Source organism: Macaca thibetana, chromosome 1 (genome assembly GCF_024542745.1).
Source record: "Macaca thibetana thibetana isolate TM-01 chromosome 1, ASM2454274v1, whole genome shotgun sequence".
Classification (NCBI taxonomy): Eukaryota; Metazoa; Chordata; class Mammalia; order Primates; family Cercopithecidae; genus Macaca; species Macaca thibetana.
Genome location: NC_065578.1, coordinates 217,710,600 through 217,725,973, shown reverse-complemented (window position 1 = coordinate 217,725,973; position 15,374 = coordinate 217,710,600). Strand labels below are relative to the sequence as shown.

General features: G+C 37.8%; 1 protein-coding gene across 6 annotated transcripts in view; it reads left to right on the top strand.

Moving 5' to 3' along the window:
- SMYD3 (SET and MYND domain containing 3) overlaps positions 1-15,374 on the top strand; it is a 758,748-nt gene that overhangs the window by 230,547 nt on the left and 512,827 nt on the right. The window lies entirely within an intron of this gene.

Here is a 15,374-nt window from a genome sequence, read left to right as displayed (position 1 = left end):
TCTTAAGGGCTAGTCAGGAAAATTTGGATCAGTTTGGACTGGATAGAGGGACTCAACCTGAATTAGTGAAAATCCCGAGTTACAGAATTTTTAAAAGTTCTGTGTTTTAATTATATGTAATAATTTAGCTATTTTAACGCACAAAACAAATATGCACACTTGGAGAACGGAGTCCACAGCATTCAGCAGCAGTGGCCTGGAGCAGAGCCCCAGATAAAACACTGGGTTGAATGTCTGTGTGCTCACATCACTGTTTTTTATTATATGACTGCGTTCTTTCTATAAAAATCAGGCATTGTAAGAAGCCCAGATGTGAAGCTTAGAACAATAAAACCAAAGGAAGACTACATCAGAGGTTTGTAAAACGTAGATAATATGGAAGTAATTAACCATTAGACTCACGATATGCTCTCTAACAGTAACCTTGAAACTCCCTGTTTTGTATCTAATGACTTATAGGATACATAGAGACAAAAGGAAAGAATAATACGCTTTCTGAGCATGAAGAAGTTGCTTTAGAGTCCCTGTGTCTTTTGACTTGAATACACAGGATTATTACATCATGCAATTACGAATCTGAGGAAAGTATGACATGATTGATAGGTTTAATTCTAAAACATCTGATAAAGAAGTTAATGCCAAAAGTAGTGAGTTTCCTAACTTTAAAGTGAAAGAACTAGATAAAGAAGAACTAAATGCAAAGCTAGCAGAAGGAAGGAAATAGTAAACATTAGAACAGAGCTAACTGAAATAGAGAATAGAAAAACAATAGGAAAGATTAGTGGTCAGGCGCAGTGGCTCACGCCTGTATTCCCAGCACTTAAGGAGGCGGGTGCATCACGAGGCCAGGAGTTCGAGACCAGTCTGGCCAACATGGTGAAACCCTGTCTCTACTAAAAATACAAAAATTAGCTGGGTGTGGTAGTGGGTGCTGTTAATTCCAGCTACTCGGGAGACTGAGGCAGGAGAACTGCTTGAACCCAGGAGGCGGAGGTTGCAGTGAGCTGAGATCGCACCATTGCACTCCAGCCTGGGCAACAAGGGCAAGACTCTGTCTCAAAAAAAAAAAAAAAAAAAAAAAGATGGCCAGGTGCAGTGGCTCACGTGTGTAATCCCAGCATTTGGGAAGGCCGAGGCAGGCGGATCACGAGGTAAAGAGATCGAGACCATCCTGGCCAACCAACATGGTGAAACCCCATCTCTACTAAAAATACAAAAATTAGCTGGGCGTAGTGGTACATCCCAGCTGCTTGGGAGGCTGAGGCAGGAAAATCACTTGAACCCAGGAGGCGGAGACTGCAGTGAGCTGAGATTGTGCCTCTGCACGCCAGCCTGGGAGACAGAGCAAGACTCTGTCTCAAAAAAAAAAAAAAAAAAAAGCAGAGACATTATTATCTATTGTACAGAAAGAAAAAGGATTATAGGAGGGCACTAGGAACAGTTGTGTAACAACAAATGGAACACCCTGGATGAAAGGGACACATATCTGGAAATAAAAAATCATCAAAGACAAAATTATGAAAATCTGAATAGACCTATACCTAGTTAGGAGATTGAATCAGTAATCAGTAATCTCCCAACAGAGAAAAGGCCCTGAGTTGGAGGGCTTCACAGGTAAATTCTACCAAACATTTATAGAAAAGCTGATACTAACTTTCTCAAACTTTTCCAAAGTATTGAAGAGGAAGAAATACTTCCTAATGCTTTTATTACGAGGCCAACATTACCCTGTTACCAAAGCCAGACAAAGATAGTATGAGAAAAGAAAACTACAAACCAGTATCCCTTATGAACACTGATGTAAAAATTTTCACCAGAATACTAGCAAACCAAATTTAGCAGCATATTAAAAGGATTATACCCCATGACCAAATGGCATTTATTCCCAGACTGCAAGAATGGTTCAAAATGTGAAAATCAATCAGTGTAATATATCATATAAGCAGATTGTAGGGGGAAAAAACCCCACATGATCATCTGAATTGATGCAGAAAAATCATTTGACAAAATTCAATACCCTTTCATGATAAAATCACTGAACACATAAGGAATAAAAAGAAACTACTTCAGCATAATAAAAGCCATATATGAAAAACCCATGGCTAACATCTTCGTGGCGAAAGACTGAAAGCTTTTCCTTTAAGATTGAGGATGAGATAAGGATGCCTGCTTTTCACCACTTCTATTCAACATACTACTGAAGTTCTAGCTAGACCAATTAGGCAAGAAAAAGAAATAAAAGGCATACCAATTGGAAAGGAAGAGGTAAAATTATCTCTGTTCATAGATGGTATGATCTTGTACATAGAAAATCCTAAAGATTCCACAAAAAACTATCAATGCTAATAATTGAATTAAACGAAGTAGTGGGATACAAAGTCAATACCCAAAAATCAGTTGCTTTTTTGTATGCAAACAGTGAACAATCTGAAAAGGAAATTACAAAAACAATTCCATCCAAAAGAATAAAATACTTAGGAATTAACAAAGAGGTTAAAAACTTATACAATGAGAATCAGAAAAACATTGCTGAAAGAAATTAAAGACAACATAAATAAGTGGAAACATATTCCATGTTCATGAATCGGAAGATTTAATATTGTTAAGATGTCATTACCTATCCAAAGGCATCTACAGATTCAATGCTTTCCCTATCAAAATCTGAATGATGTTTTTTTTTGCAGAAAAAGAAAAAAAAATCTTAAATTTATATGGAATCTTGAGGGACTCCAAATAGCTAAAGTTATCTTGAAAAAGAACAAAACTGGATGACTCAATGTGCTGATTTCAAAATTTACTAAGCTACTGTGACCAAAACAGTGTGTTACTGGCATAAAGACAGACATGGAAACCAATGGAATTGACTGGAGAGTCCAGACGTAAAACCTCACCTATATGGTCGGACGATTTTCGATGAGGGTGCCAAGACCTTTCAATGGAGAAAACACAGTCATTTCAACAAATGGTGCCAGGACAACCCAGAATCCGTAGGCAAAAAAATGAAGTTGGACCTTTATGTCACTTTTTAAACAAAAATCAACTCAAAATGGATCAAAGACCTAAATGTAAGACCCCAAACTATAAAACTCTTAGGAAACATAGAGCAGAAGCTTTATGACATTGGATTTGTCAGTGGTATCTTGGGAATGACACCAAAGGAACAGGCAACTAAAGAAAAAAATACACAAATTGTTCTTTATGAAAATTTAAAAAATTTGGTGCATCACAAGGCAATGTCAGCAGTTAAAAGGTAACCCACAGTATGGGAGAAGATATTTGCAAACCTTATATCTGGTAATGGATCAATATCAAAATATATAATTAAGAACTCAACAATGGAAAAGCAACTCGATTCAAAAATGGGCAAAGGACTTGAGTAGATATTTTTCCAAAGAAGATACGCCAATAAGCGCATGAAAAGTTGCTCAGCATCACCAATCAAGATGGAAATGCAAATCAAAACTACAGTGAGATACCACTTCACTCAAATTAGGATGACTGCTATTTAAAAAACCCCAGAAAATAAGTGTTGGAGAGGATGTGGAGAAATTGGAAGCCTTGCGCACTGCGTGGGCGTGTATAACTGTATAGCCGCTGTGGCAAACAGTATGGCGGGAACTCAAAAATTTAACAATAGAATTACCATATGATCCAGCAATTCCATTTATGTGTATGTACCCAAAATAATTGAAAGCATGATCTCAAAGAGATGTTTGTATGCCAGTGTTCATAGCAGCATTATTTACAGTGACTGAAATGTAGACACGACCCTCATGTCATTTATCTAAAAACAAAATGTGGTACATACATACATATCATAAAATATCATTCAGCATGAAGAGGGAGGGGAATTAAGACATAGGCTACAACGTGGTCGAACCTTGAAGACATTGAGCTAAGTGAAATAGACCAGCCACATTAAAGACAAATACTATATGATTCCACCTACATGAGATACTTAGAGTAGTCAAAATCTTAGAGTCAGAAAGTAGAATGGTGATTGCCAAAGGCTAGAAAGAAGGTGGGAACTGGAGTTACTGCATGATGAATTTAGAGTTTCAGTTTTGCAAGTTGAAGAGAGTTATAGAGATGGTTGGTAGTGATGGTGTACAACATTATGAATGGATTTAGTAACACTAAAGTGTATACTTAACTATGGTTAAGATAGTAAGTTTTTAATGCATATTTTATTGCAATAAAAAATGAAAACAGAGTTTCAATCTAGGAGGATTTTGGATGCATCTAGGCCTTGAGAAAGGAATGGTTTGATATAAATGCATGGCATCAAGAATAAATAATTATGTTAATTCATATAATATGCTATATATATTTTTAAAGAAAATTCTATCACTGTCTTCCTGTGGGTAGGGCTAATGTCCAGTTCTTTCAGGGATTAAGAGGGCAGGGTCTGAAGTTAATCTTTGTTTGTCATAATGTTATTAATGTATTCAACCAAGATTTATTGAGAATGACCTAGCAAAAGAGACAATCTGTTGAAATTAACCAACTTGAGTACCATTTCAGTTTGAAAAATCTGTCTCTGGTGTTGGAGGTCATTCTCCAGGAACCTGCATGGTTCTTGGGAAGGTAAACCTCATGTACAAAGTCACTCAAGAATAATACTTGACAGCTGGGTGTGGTGGCTCACGCCTGGAATCCCAGCACTTGGGGAGGCTGAGGCAGGAATATCACTTGAGTCCGGAGTTTGAGACCAGCCTGGGCAGCATTTGAAGACACCTTCTCTACAAAATAGATTAAAAAAGAATTAGCTAGGCATGATGGCATATGCCTGTAGTCCTGGCTACTTACGGCTGAGGTGGGAGGATGGCTCGGGCTCGAGAGGGTGAGGTTGCAGTGAGCTGTGATTGCACCACTGCACTCTACCCTGGGCAACAGAGCAAGACCTTGTCTCAAGACAAGAAGAAAAAGAAAAAAAAAAAAAAAAAAACAGAAAACAATAATATTTGACGGAATAAATTCCAGGGTCATACTGGAATGTGGGGGAAAGAGTATGAAAGTATAAATTGGACAGATAAGGATTCTAATTGTGGTTCTATCACCAGCAGCTAATCTTTATATTCATTCTTATAAAGTGATAACATAGAAGTCATTCAATTCAGTATTTATTGAGTTACTAACACAGGCTCTTGCTATGTTGTTAGTAGATCTACTGACTAAAGTGGGAGATCTGGAAAGGGTGGTATCAGTCAGTTTCAGAGAAAACAAAGGAAACTGGGAGGCTTCATGAAGTTGGGCCTTAACCCTGGGCCTTGAAGCATATATTTTAGATGGTATGGTGGGATTACAGTGGGATTACTGGCATTTAGTGGGATGGAAAAGGGGGAGATTTTATTAATTAGATTTAGTTACATGCTTATTATTCTTTACTGATTCTAATTTAGTAATGAGAACCTGTAACTTTTTACTCTTCAGCTACTTCAGGTTAATTGGGTTCGTGGTGATGAAGTTTGGATCATTTTATTAACAGTGACATTGTTACAGGACAGAGAAATATGTTACAGGAAAGGGGTCCCGACCCAGACCCCAAGAGAGGGTTCTTGGATCTGGCGCAAGAAAGAATTCAGGGCGAGTCCAGAGCGCAAAGTGAAAGCAAGTTTATTATGAAAGTAAGGGAATAAAAGAATTGGCTACTCCATAGACAGAGCAGCCCTAGGGTCTGCTGGTTGCCCCTTTTTTTGGGTCCTTCCTTCCTTCCTTCCTTCCTCCCTCCCTCTCTCTCTCTCTCTTTCTTTCTTTCTTTCTTTCTCTCTCTCTCTTTCTTTCTTTCTCTCTCTTTCTTTCTTGCTTTCTCTCTCTTTTTCTTTCTCTCTCTCTCGTTCTTTCTTTCTCTTTCTTTCTCTCTCTCTTTCTCTTTCTCTTTCTTTCTCTCTTTTCTCTCTCTCTCTCTCTCTCTCTCTCTCTCTTTCTTTCTTTCTTTCTTTCTTTCTTTCTTTCTTTCTTTCTTTCTTTCTTTCTTTCTCTCTCTCTCTCTCTCTCTCTCTCTCTTCTCTTTCTTTCTTTCTCTCTCTCTCTCTGTATCACACTCTGTCACCAGGCTAGAGTACAGTAGTCTTGGCTGATTGAAACCTCTGCCTCCTGGGTTCAAGCTATTCGCCTGCCTCAGCCTCCCAAGTAGCTGGGACTACAGGTGCGCACCATCATGCCCAGCTAATTTTGTTTTGTATTTTAGTAGAGACAGGGTTTCACCATGTTGGCCACGATGGTCTTGATCTCCTGAACTTGTGATCTGCCTGCCTCGGCCTCCCAGAGTGCTGGGATTACAGGCGTCAGCCACTGCGCCCGGCTGGTTATTTCTTGATAATATGCTTAACAAGGGGTGGATTATTCATGCCTCCCTTTTTAGACCATATAGAGTAACTTCCTGATGTTGCCATGGCATTTGTAAACTGTCATGGCGCTGGTGGGAGTGTAGCAGTGAGGACGACCAGAGGTCACTTTCGTGGCCATCTTTTGGTCTGATTTGTCCGGCTTCTTGACTGCAACCTGTTTTATCAGTAAGATCTTTATGACCTGTATCTTGTGCCGACCTCTTATCTCATCCTGTGACTTAGAATGCCTTAACTGTCTGGGAATGCAGCCCAGTAGGCCTCAGCCTCATTTTACCCAGCTCCTATTCAAGATGGAGCTGTTCTGGTTCACTCACCTCTGACAATACAGTCCCCAGGTGATAAGTGATACCTTGGACTCAGTGTGTGTTATTTTACACTACTGCATACCTGGGAATGGTGAATGAGTGAGGCCTGTCCTCTCTCAGGCTCATAGAAAAAGGCAGAAATTATCTTGCTTCTTTAGGGATTGACAGAACAAAGACAAAGGACCCTAGACCTTGGGCATAGAAATCTGTTGAAATGAGCTGGAATTGATAAAATAATTGATTATGTTTATGAATTGATAAAAGCCTACTTTCAATTCATCAAATATTGTTGAGCGTGCAACAGTATGCTCAGGTACCTAAGGTGCAGTCTCTGCCTTAGAGTTATAATCCAGGAAGGGGCTGCAAGACAGGCTCAGAAGATGTGGTCGACAATATATAAGCACAATGTCCGACCCTTAAAGAATGACAGGATTTCAACAGGGAGACAGGAGAGGGGGAGGAATTCCAAGCAAAGGCTTTCACATGTAAACGGTGAATTCTTTGGTAAGGTCTGTTTTCCATATACCAGGAACAGTTTGCTGGCATTTGAGGGCAAGGAGTAAGATTAAATGAAAATTTTAAAATGTTTCCCCAAAGTGTTCATATGAAATTTTAAGGATGTGCCTATGGACTGGGAATAATCAAATAACATAAAATAACCATAAATAAAATAAACCATAAAATAATACCTTTTTTTCTATTTTTAGACTTGGGCCCAGAATATGGCTTGCAGTGTTTTGTTAATTGATAAAACTTCAGTTCATCACCTTCAATCAATACGTTAACACATGACTATTTGCTTTGTATGTATCTAGGCTATGTTTATAATTATGGTCTGTCTTCTTTGGCCAAGTATATATGTATTCAGTTCTCTCTTAGCTCCTTTGTATTGAGGCTGTGCAAATTTATTATAATATTGCTCTATTCCATCTTTAATCAGGCAAGCAAATATTCTAATAAAAAGTTTCAAAGTGAATTTTGCATTATCCAGTACTAGATAAATATTCTGTAACTTTGGGGCAGGGTATTTACTAGGCTCATAAAACTAGATATAACTATCCATAAATAAAATTACCTCAATAAGATTTAATGGGAGAGAATTAAGAAGCTGTGGAAAGTGAATAAGAAAAGGAAAACAAATATTATTTTCTGCAGTTTACTTTTTTTTAAAACTTGGGATCATACTGTCTTCTGAGGTTTTAATCGAAAAAGTATTTTCTCTGTCATTACTGTCTTTCTTTCTCTCTCTTTCTCTCTTTCTTTCGGCTGGAGTGCACTGGTGCGATCTCAGCTCACTGCAGCCTCCACCTCCTGGGTCCCAGTTAAAGCAATTCTCCTGCCTCAGCCTCCCTAGTAGCTGGGATTATAGGCGTGCGCCACCATGCCCAGCTAATTTTTGTATTTCTCATTACCGTTTCAAAGACTATTCAGTGTTATAGTATTTTCCTTAAATAAGATTATCACTTAGGGATTTGGAATCACATTAATAAAATAATTCAACAAACTTTCACTGAGTACCAGGTACAGTTTGAACATATAAAGATGAATAAGACTTCATTATCTGCATACAAAAACATTTCTATACTCAATATATTAATACTCTCATAGTAATGTGAACAAAATACTTTAGGAATACAGAGGAAGAAACTATTAATTCTGTTAGGTGGTTTGGACATTAGAGTTGGTCCTGGTAGGAGGAATATAAAGTTGCCCGATTAAAAAAAGGTGGGATGGATGGACAGGGCATGACATTCCAAATAGAGTTCTTTCCCTGTTTTTTCCAGAAAAAAGAAAGTTGAACTTCCTAGGAATCATAACCTTTGATACATTGTAAACACAAAGTTTAGTAGATGACTATGAAGAATGGACTCAAATGGAAGAGTGGTTAAAGGGGATTTGTGTGATTCCTTTTTAAAATCAGGTGTTCAGCAAACAAGAACTAAAAAGATTAGTGGAATCTTGAACAGATTATTGCAAGCTCAAAATTCTAAGGAAGTAAGTCAGTTGCACCTGCTTTTTTGTAATAGCAAATACAAGGACCTTCAGTGTTAAAAACATTCATGAGAGATTAGCTAACACAGAACAGAAGATTCTCAAACCCAATAGCTTGGGGAGAAAATCCATCTTCTCATTAACTGGAAGATTGTCAATGTAAGGGGATGGGAGTAATTCTCAGTTACTTTCATATAATCCTACTTTAAAAAGCAAGCACTGAGGGAGTATTTTCTCTTGATCCTTTGGTTCATCAAGATGCTCCCACAGGAGAAGGCTCATACAGGCTGGATGATGAGCTCATTATTAAGATATGTGATGGTCACTGGATCCCACAATATTTCTGACATGTTTATTCCTCTTGCTGATTTGCTGACTTTTTATTGTTGTTTTATATTTATATTGAGAGCCGCTGACATGTGAATATCCCAATAGCTATCATCCCTGAAAGATGTGCTTTTCAAGAATGAAGACTGCAGATTCTCTGGAGTCAGCCTCTTGTCTCTCTCTGCTGGCTCACACTTCACAAAATGAGAATTTTTTCTTTGAAAAGAAACCAAAAACCAAAATAGAACTGGCTATAGTGGCTCATGCCTGTAATCCTAGCACTTTGAGAGGCCAAGGAAGGAGGTTTGCTTGAGGTCAGGAGTTCAAGACCAGCCTGGGCAACAAAGTGAGACCCCTGTCTATTACAAAAAATACAAAAATTAGCTGGGTATGTTGGCATACTCCCGCATCCTAGCTACTTGGGAGGCTGAGGTGGCATCAATTGAACCCAGCTGTTCAAGGTTACAGTGAACTATGCTTGCATCCTGGTACTCCAGCTTGGTCAACAGAGAAAGACCCTGTCTCAAAAACTAACAAAGATACACTGACCAGAAGCTTCAGTCTAATCCATTGTCAATAAAGAACAGTGCAAGAGCAATTAATATTTTACAAAATCAAAAAAGAAAGACTAGCAGGATTATTTCATTAGCATACTTCTCTTCATATGCACCTTTGATTTAAAAATAACTCTCCTGTAGTTTTTTATTTCTTCACAATTATCAGTTGGAAACTAAATTTGTTCATCTCATAATAAGACTGATTCTGTACGCATCAGAGAATTGCAAAAACTAAGTAACAAAGTCCATGTAGTGTTTAGAACATAGCACTTAGTAAATAGTGATTATTATTATTGTCCCTATCCCCACTGTCTTTCTTTGTAGATATTTACTTTCACTTTTTCTTTTATAGCAGAGCCACTAACAGGTAATAGAGAAGCAACCAGTTAGATCTTAGGAATTTAAGAAGCACTTCAAGGTGTGGACAGAAAAGGATTTGGTTCAGACTGCATACTCTTGGGCTATGGAGACAGTACCTGCAATTCCCATAGAATGTTTATAAAACACTGTATTGCTTTAGAGGCCATGGGATTATGAAAGCTATTCTTTGTAAGACATCTTAGAATGTTGTTGGTATGTGAGAATAAAATCATATTGAAAAAATATAGAAAAGTTACCATCTTTCATCAGCCCCAAGATGCAGGGTTTCACCATCTTGCCCAGGCTGGTTTTGAACTTCTGGGCTGAAGCCATCCTCCTACCTTGGCTTCCCAAAATGCTGGGATTATAGGTATGAGCCATTGCACCCAACTAATTGTTTTTTTTTTTTTTTTTTTTTTTTTTTAAATCAGTTGCAACATTTTTAGCACTGCTGTGGCTTATGCTTTGTTCCTTTCTACTACTACTTGCTTCGAATGCTGCTTAAACTGGACCCCTAGGAAGATGAGGGTATTGAATGATTATATTCAGAACAATGGATATACGAATTTAAAAAGAATATACAGTCTCAAGTGTAGAATAAACAAGAGTTACTGCTTAGCATACAATAAATTTTGTATTCATTTGATTTCCCTCAGAAGCCTGTATTCGAAATCTGAGTTTCCTTCTATCTGTATATAGGTTATACAGTTTTAAAAAAGGCAACAAAAAACATTTATTTCTGCTCTTCTTAGGCAATATGGTCTTTTGGCTAGAACTCAGAAATTAAAAGCTTGATTTGTTGGTTGTGTAGGCATCTTATATCTAAAGAATTCTTTTGGCTTAAAGTATTTTGGGGATAAAATATTAATTATACCTAATAAGCAGAAATGCAATTATTTAAGACAGTTACTGTCTTACACACTTTTCACTTAAGACATGAAGAAGTGGTTAACACAATTTCTTCTTCTGGGACTTAAAAGAAATGTTCAAAGTAACCACTATTTAGGTCTGATCGTGCCTTTGGAAGGAATTGGTATTATCCTTTGAAAATGAAAAGGCATAATTTGTTGAAGGTATATAGAATTATACAAAAAGAAATCAATACTTTTTCCATTTTTACAATTAAGTTATATCATAAGCAGTTATTTTGAATGACAGTATGAAAAAGTATTTGTGTTTTAAGGAGGGCATTTTTGAATTATGAAAGATAAATAAGATGGTATGAAGATCAGCTCACTCAGAAGCAGGCATTTTCCTGCATACTAAGGAGCTTTAAAGGTTAGAGAGTAAAACAAAGGCGATCATTATGTAGTCTGCTCCACCTCATGCCTACCAGAAAATTTATTTCCCAGCCTCCCTAACTTTTCTGTTTTAATATACAGCTAACTGTTAATGAGCCCTAACTCTGACCTGGGTATGTGCCAAATATTTCACATACGTCCTGTCATTTAGTCGTCACCGTAATCTCTGAGTGCACAGTAGATGCTGTTAGAATTATCTGTATTTTATAGTACAGAAACAGGCTCAGAAAAGTGAAATAACTACCCTCAAAATAAGGTAGCCAGTAAATGGCAGAGCTGACATTCACCCTTTTCCATGTTTGACTACAAAGTAATCCATGCATTACTTACCTTTTTTATGTTAAGTTTTGCTTTTTGGTCAACCCTATGCACTATGCCTTGAGTACATGCACAAACATTGGAAGACCATGCCCATGTGGTATCTGTAATAGAATTAGGTATTCAAATCACACATTCTTGAAACAATTAAAGAATGTATGATTTATTTACATACTAAGTTGAGAGTATGTGCATCATGCTGTGCCACACTTCCTTTCCATAGTTCTGTTAGTTTTCAGTGCCGGTATTTGCCACCTGACTTGGGTTTCCTAGATGTCTATAATCAATGAAATATTTTCTCTTTTTTAAAATTATTTTTAAAATATATGTTTTAGTGTTGAATTACAAGATGTTTTAAGATAATATAAACCTGGACCCAAATGTCTATGTAAATGTTTATTTTATAGAGACAAGTAAATTAACCAAATAATTCAGTGAACCTTCATTGAGAACCTATTATGACCAAGGTACCATGCTGGGTGTCAGAGACTGGTTATATGGTTTAGTAGAAAGAGAAATGGTAAACGCTGTGCCAAGCATAGTGCCTGGAACAAGCAGAAAGTACATAAGAAATATATGTTAATTGAAAGGAAGAACAAAATTGAAACTGTGTCTGTCTAAATCAGCCAAATTAGTAATGTCTGCGAGTTTATTTCGTCATCTGAAATGAAGGGGAATAAAACCTACCTCAGAAGGACTGTTGTCAAGACTAAACGAGTTAGAATATGGGAATATGTCCAGAACTGTGTTTGGTACATATTAGATATTTAATAATTGTTAGTCATAGAGTGAAAAATAAGTAACACATTATTCTCATTCGCCAGCAATGTCAAGATTTAAAATCGGATTCTTATCCACCATGTCGTCGTTCCTGTATTTGCTTTATTCTGCCTGAACTTCACCAACAATCCACAGGGCTTTTGGACTCTACAAAGAAAACACACATTAAAAAAATCATACACTCTTCTATATCTACTCACGTCTGCCCTCAAATTTAATTCTGTTCTGTGACAAAGAAAATCGGCATAAAGTTATTGCTTTAATACTATCAAATACTTTTTAAAATCAGTTGCCCTCTCTAACAATAAGAGAACGTGGAAGAATAAACAAAAGCAGCAGAATGTTGTTAGAGAAACTTTGGCCACAGAAAGAGATCAGTAGGTATTGGAATTTCAACAGCTTATTTTTCACTTAATCCTATACACAATATGGGTCTTACAAACAGATTTATTGTAACTTTTTTCTCCTATTTGAGAATTGCCAGAAATAAAGCTGAGTGATAAGAAAAGGATGTGGTGTACATGAGACAGAGGGTACTGTTTATGCCCATCTGTACAGAATGTCATTCGCTTTAAATATGATTTTCCTCTTTTCCTCACAGAAAGAGAAAATGATATATTTTTCCTTCCATGCAACAGAGAACTGATTTTTTTTTGTTGTTGTTCTTATTACTGTTTTTTTTTTTTTTTTGAAGTATAATAGAAGCAAAGCAGTGTTTTTCTTTGTTAAGGTCAGTTCATGTGTCTTGAACTTTCTGTATTTTCTGAGCTAACCATTTAAAAAATTTTGACTTCTACACCAATTATTTTATGTGTAATTGTTTAAATTCTATGGGTCATGTTGATGACCTTCCTATATTTATTGTCATTGAAGACATTCAATATGTAAATATAATAAACGATTATATCTTTAAGAAAATAAAAGTTTTCTAAAATTAAATGTGAATTACCATTAAAGCATAAAATGCTGTGACTATAAGGTAACATTAAAAAAACCAGAAAGAGACGACCTCCAGCCAGAAGGCAAGACTCTGTGGGAAAAGTCGCCTTTCTAAGGGGAGGCTTTGGGCTGCTACTTTTCTTACTTTCCTTGAGAGCAACTTCAGGACGGTACTTGGGTCACTCTACAAGCTGCTTCCTTTATTTTTCTCTCTCAACGAAGATTTACCTGTCCGTTTATAAAGTGCAGGTTGTTTCTCTAAGATGGCAGATAAGAGGCTTGTAGCATGCCTCAGCCACTTGGAAATAGCTAAACAGTGCATAAAGATAAACTGTATGAGCTTTTTTTCAAGAAGGAAAATAGGGCTGGGCGCGGTGGCTTACGCCTGTAATCCCAGCACTTTGGGAAGCTGAGGCAGGTGGATCATGAGGTCAAAAGATTGAGACCATCCTGGCCAGCATGGTGAAACCCCATCTCTACTAAAAATACAAAAATTAGCTCTGTAGTCCCAGCTACTCAGGAGGCTGAGGCAGGATAATCGCTTGAACCCGGGAGGCAGAGGTGGCAGTGAGCCAAGATCGTGCCGTTGCACTCCAGCCTGGTGACAGAGCAAGACTGTGTCTCAAAAAACAAACAAACAAAACAAACCAACAAATAATAAAAAACAAAAAACAAAAAAAGAAGGAAAATGGGAATCCACTGGAATCACGAAGGACACCCAGATCCTGGTGAGCAGAGCACTGGCAAACAGCCTCTGTGACAGTGTCTGGTTGATAAAAAGAAGATTCTGGTGTAGGGAGGCCCTTTCTGCTTTACACCTAGGCAGATCTCCAGGCGTTTGGAGCACCTGCTTCTCTGGTTCAGCAGCCTGAGCCACGCACCTCTTCTTGTGGTACAGTGGGACCCTCTCTGCTGTATGCCCAGGCAGGTCTTCAGGCATTTGGAGCACAAGCTTACTTGGATCAGCAGCCCAAGCTGCTCCATTCTTCCTGTGCAGAGATCCTCATGTAGGGGGACTCTCTCTGCTTCATGCCCAGACAGATCTCTGGGTATTCAGAACACCTGCTTGCCTGGTTCAGCAGCTCGAGTCACCCTACCCCTTCTATGCAGAGATCTTGGTTTAGGGGGAGCCCACTATACTCCATACCCAGGCAGAGCTCTTCTGAATTTGGAGTTTAGAGTATCCCCCATTCCTGTGTAGAGAAGTTGATGCTGAAGAGGTTTCCCATTCCTGTGCAGGTACTGAGGAGCTCCATCCCTAGGCATACCTCTGGGTACTTGGTAGCCACCCACTGGATTCTCTGTCAGTCCTGGTGCTTGTGCCTGTATCAGGGGACCTTTAGGTGGACCTGACCAGTCTGGCCCCATGCCCTTGGCGCTGAGCAGGGAGTCAGACCACTATGCATTCCATGAATCAGCCCATTGTCTGAGGCAACAGAGAACTTCTGCCAGTAAACAGGGATCAAGTGTATATTCAGCTACATTGGCTGCAACTGGCTCTTACCTATAAGCATCATCTACTGGCATGTAGATTTGAACTGCACAGACTGATACAAAACCTACCAAAAGAAGTGGTAGAAATAAAACCAAAGACAGAGCAAAGATAGAAGTAAAACCAAAAGATCCTATCCAAAATAATCTATAGTCATACCCGCAGGAAGTGGAGGAAAGGGAAAGAGAAAGAAAAAAAACCCCAGTAATATTATAGAGGAAGAAAGGAGAAAGAAAAATCCTACCTACGTGAAAATAATTACAAAAATTAGAAGTGCTAGCACCTTCAGCTGAGAAGGAACCAGCGCAAGATTACTGGCACCAATGAAAATCTGAATGTAGTAACATCACCAAAGGATTCTACAAGCTTTCTAAAAATGGTTCCTAACCAAAATGGAAACTCAGACATGACAGATAAAGAATTCAAAGCATGAACTGCAAGGAAGCTCAATGAGATCCAAGACAAGATTGAAAATCATCACAAAGAAGCTTCTAAAGCTATCCAGGGAATGAAGGAAGAGATAAATATCTTAAAAAGAAATCAACTAGTTCTGGAATTGAAAAACTCACTTAAGAAATTTAAAAATACAATTGAAAGCTTTAAAATACAATTAAATCTTTACTAAAATTTATTAAATTAAAATTAAAAATTTA